Raw genomic sequence first — 4,999 nt, 5'->3', positions numbered from 1 at the left:
TTTCTAGTATGATCATGATGTACCAGAAATTGGGTCGTTACATTACTAGCTTTTTCTGCTTGCTTTTTCTTTTTCTTTCTTTTTTTTCGCCATTTTTTTCGCAAGCTTTGTTTTTCACTTCTTTTTATTGCTTCAAGAATCAGTTTTGTGATTTTTTCAGATTATCAATAATATTTCTCTTTTTTCATTATTCTTTCAAGAGCCAACAATTTTAACATTCATAAACTTCACTATAAAAAATATGCACTATTCAAGCATTCCTTCAGAAAACAGAAAGTATTGTCACGACATCAAAATAATTAAACTATTTTCAAGATAGAATTCGAAATTCATGTACTTCTTTTTCTTTTTTAGAAAACATTTTTCATCTAAGAAAGGTGAAAGATTCATGGAATCATTCATCGCTTTAAGACATAGACACTAAACACTAATGATCATGTAATAAAGACAAAAAACATATACAGAACATAAGGCATAGAAACCGAAAAACTGAAAAATAAGAACAAGGAAATTAAAGAACGGGTCCACCTTAGTGATGGCGGCTAGTTCTTCCTCTTGAAGATCCTATGGAGTGCTTGAGCTCCTCAATATCTCTTCCTTGCCTTTGTTGCTCTTCCCTCATGGCTCTTGTTGAGGTCCATGAGTGGGCTCTCTTGTTTGCTTCATCCTCTTTCTAGTGATGGGCTTTTGAGATGAATCTCTCCATCTCCCATGACTCAGAGTTGGAAGCAACTTCCTTCCCTTTCCTCTTCCTAGAGGTGTCTCTGGCCTTAGGTGCCATTAGTGGTTATGGAAAAACAAAAAGCAGAGCTTTTTTTCACACCAAACTTAAAAGGTTTGCTCGTCCTCGAGCAAAAATAAGATAGAAGGGAGTAGAAGAAGAATGATGCAATTAATTTTGAAAACTTATTACTGTATACAAGAAAAATTAAAAAGAGTTGAAAAGAATTTGAAGAGATATGTATGTTTTAAAACGTTTTGGAAGGAGTTGAAAAGAATTGAAAAAAAGAAGAATTAAAAAGAATTGGAAAGGTTATTAATATTTGAAAATAGAAATTGAAAGATGAACGTTTAAAATATGTTTAATGCAAAAAATTATGAATTAAAACATGAAAAAAAAATCGAATTGGAAACAAAATTACCTCCCTTGTGTCATCCTGGCATTAAACGCCTAGAATGCTATCCATTCTGGTGTTTAAAGCCCACTTGACTGCCTCTTTGGGCGTTTAACGCCCAGCCAGATACTCTGGCTGGCGTTAAATGCCAGGAATCCTTCTTTACTGGGAGTTTTGCTGAACGCCCAGAATGCTGCCATTTCTGGTGTTAAACGCCCAGAATGTTGCCCATTCTGGCGTTTAACGCTCAGAATGCTGCCTGCATGGGCGTTAAACACCCATTCTGCTATCGTTACTGGCGTTTAAACGCCAGTAAGCCTGTCCTCCAGGGTGTGCTGTTTTTTATGCTATTTTTGATTTCGCTTTAATTCTGCAGCTATTTTTATGATTCCACATGATCATCAACCTAAAGTAAACATAACATGGCAATGGAAAACAAATGTCTAAAAAAAATAAATATAATTAAATAACATTGGGTTGCCTCCCAATAAGCGCTTCTTTAATGTCACTAGCTTGACTGTGAGCTCTTAGAGATCTTCACAGAAACTTAGAGCTTAATGGTGGCCTCCCAACACCAAACTTAGAAGTTGAGTGTAAGGGCTCTGTTTGACTCTGTATTGAGAGAAGCTTTTCATGCTTCCTCTCTATGGATACAGAAGAAGATTCTTGAGCCTTAAACACAAGGTAGTCCTTATTCAATTGAAGGACTAACTATCCTCTGTCCACATCAATCACAGCCCTTACTGTGGCTAGGAAGGGTCTTCCAAGGATAATGGATTCATCCTCATCCTTCCCAGTGTCTAGGATTATGAAGTCAGCAGGGATGTACAGGCCTTCAACCTTCACTTAGACATCCTCTACAAGTCCAAAAGCAAGTTTCATTGATTTGTCTTCCATATCTAGTGAGATTCTTGCAGCTTGTACCTTAAAGATCCCTAGTTTCTCCATTACAGAAAGTGGCATGAGGTTTATTCCTGACCCCAGGTCACACAGAGCCTTCTCAAAGGTCATGGTGCCTATGGTACAAGGTATTAAGAACTTTCCGGGATCCGGTTTCTTCTGACGTAATTTTAGTTGCACCAAGGCATTCAGTTCATTGATGAGCAATAGAGGTTCATCCTCCCAAGTCTCATTACCAAATAACTTGGAATTCAGCTTCATGTTTGCTCCTAGATACTTAGCAACTTGCTCTTCAACAATATCTTTATCCTCTTCAGAGGAGAAATACTCATCAGAGCTCATGAATGGCAACAGTAAGTTCAGCGGAATCTCTATAGTCTCTATATGAGCCTCAGATTCCTTTGGTTCCTCATTAGGGAACTTTTTAGTGGTCAGTGGACGTCCATTGAGGTCTTCCTCACTGGAAATCACTGCCTCTTCCTCCTCTATAGGTTCGGCCACTTTGGGTATATTGATGGCCTTGCACTCTCTCTTTGGATTCTCTTCTGTATTGCTTGGGAGAGTATTATGAGGGATTTCAGTAACTCTTTTACTCAGCTGACCCACTTGTACCTCCAAATTTTTGATGGAGGACCTTGTTTCGGTCATGAAACTGAGAGTGGTCTTAGATAGATCAGAGACTATGGTCGCTAAGTCAGAGAGGCTCTGCTTAGAATTCTCTGTCTGTTGCTGAGAAGATGATGGAAAAGGCTTGCTATTGCCAAACCGAATTCTCCCACCATTATTATTATTGAAGCCTTGTTGAGGCTTCTGTTGATCCTTCCATGAGAAATTTGGATTATTTCTCCATGAAGGATTATAGGTATTTCTATAGGATTCTTCCATGTAATTCACCTCTTCCATTGCAGGATTCACAGGGTCATAAGCTTCTCATTCAGAGGAGGCTTCTTTAGTACTGCCGGATGCAGCTTACAATCCAGTCAGATTATGAGAAATCATATTGACTTGCTGAGTCAATATTTTGTTCTGAGCCAATATGGCATTTAGAGTATCAATCTCAAGAACTCCTTTCTTCTGAGTCATCCCATTATTCACAGGATTTCTTTCAGAAGTATACATGAACTAGTTATTTGCAACCATTTTAATAAGTTCCTGGGCTTCTGCAGGTGTTTTCTTCAGATGAAGAGATCCACCAGCAGAGTGGTTCAATGACATCTTGGACAATTCAGATAGACCATCATAGAATATACATAAGATGCTCCATTATGAAAGCAGGTCAAAAGGACACCTTCTGATCAATTGCTTGTATCTTTCCCAAGCTTCATAGAGGGATTCACCTTCCTTCTGTCTGAAGGTTTGGACTTCCACTCTGAGCTTGCTCATCTTTTGAGGTGGAAAGAATTTGGCCAAGAAAGTATTGAATAACTTTTTCCAAGAGTTTAGGCTTTCTTTAGGTTGTGAGTCCAACCATATCCTAGCTCTGTCTCTTACAACAAAGGCGAAAAGCATAAGTCTGTAGACCTCGGGATTAACCCCATTGGTCTTAACAGTATCACAGATTTGCGAGAATTCAGCTAAGAACTGACGAGGATCTTCCAATGAAAGTCCATGAAACTTGCAATTCTGCTGCATTAGAGAAACTAATTGAGGCTTAAGCTCAAAGTTGGTTGCTCTAATTGCAGAAATTGAGATGCTTCTTCCATAGAAGTTGGAAGTTGGTGCAGTAAAGTCACCAAACATCTTCCTTGCATCTCCACCATTGTTGTTGGGTTCGGCTGCCATGTCTGCTTCTTTTTCGAAATTTTCTGTAAGGTCCTCTCCGGAGTGTTGTGCTTTAGCTTCTCTTGGCTTCCTCTTCAGAGTACTTTCAGGTTTAGGATCAGCTTCAACAAGAATGCCTTTATCCCTGTTCTTGCTCATATGAAAAAGAAGAGAACAAAGAGAGAAGAGGAATCCTCTATGTCACAGTATAGAGATTCCTTTATGTAAGTAGAAGAATAGAAGAATAGACAAATGAGAAGAGAGAGTAGATGAGTAATTCGAACAGAGAGAAGAGATAGGGGTTCGAATTATGAGTAGAAGAGAAGTGTTAGTAATTAAATAAATAAATAGAAAGAGATGAGAGAGAGAGTATTCAAATTTTAAGAAGAGGGACAAGAAAAATATTTTTATTTTTATTTAATTAATTAAGTTAGTTTCGAAAATATTAAAAGAAATAAAATAAAATTTGAATATAAAACAATTAGTTAATTAAAAAGAATTTTGAAAAAGTGGTTAGTTGTTTTCAAAAATGAGAAGTGAAAAAGTAGTTAGGCGGTTTTGAAAAAGAAAAGAAATAGTAAATTTTTTAAAATTAAAACAAATAAGTCAAGTAGTTAGTTGAAAAAGATTTCAAAATAAATTTTGAAAAGATAAGAAGTTAGAAAAAGATTTTGAAATTAAAATTTTAAAAAGATATGATTGAAATTTATTTTGAAAAAGAATTGAAAAAAAATTAAAAAGATTTGATTTTTAAAATTAAAGTTGATGACTTTACTAACAAGAAACTAAAAATATATGATTCTAGAATTTAAAGATTGAACCTTTCTTAACAAGAAAGTAACAAACTTGAATTTTTTTTGAATCAAAACATTAATTGTTAGCAAGGATTTTCGAAAATATGAAATAAAATTAAGAAAAATATTTTTTTAAAAAAAATTAGTTTTAAAATTTTCGAAAACATTAAAAAAATGAAAAAGAATTGATTTTGAAAAAGATTAGAAAAGATAAAGTTTTTAAATGGAAATTTTTTTGACTTGACTAACAAGGAACAACTAAATTTTAAAAATTTTTTACCAAGTCAACTCAAAATTTCGAAAATAATGAGAAGAATAAGGAAAAGATATTTTTTTTTTACTTTTGAATTTTTAATGAGGAGAGAGAAAAACAAAAAAATAAAACAAAACATAAAAATTTAAGATCAAAACAAATAATACATGCAAGAA

At 35.0% G+C, this 4,999-nt stretch overlaps 1 non-coding gene across 1 annotated transcript; it reads left to right on the top strand.

Moving 5' to 3' along the window:
- The first annotated feature begins 3,288 nt into the window (after positions 1 to 3,288).
- LOC112787128 (small nucleolar RNA R71) lies at positions 3,289 to 3,392 on the top strand. Its single transcript, XR_003194559.1, has one exon. It is a non-coding gene; the product is annotated as a small nucleolar RNA R71 (small nucleolar RNA).
- The last annotated feature ends 1,607 nt before the right edge of the window (positions 3,393 to 4,999 follow it).

Source organism: Arachis hypogaea, chromosome 20, assembly GCF_003086295.3.
Source record: "Arachis hypogaea cultivar Tifrunner chromosome 20, arahy.Tifrunner.gnm2.J5K5, whole genome shotgun sequence".
NCBI lineage: Eukaryota > Viridiplantae > Streptophyta > Magnoliopsida > Fabales > Fabaceae > Arachis > Arachis hypogaea.
Note: the sequence above shows the minus strand (reverse complement) of the source record. Positions and strands in the feature narration are given on the sequence as shown.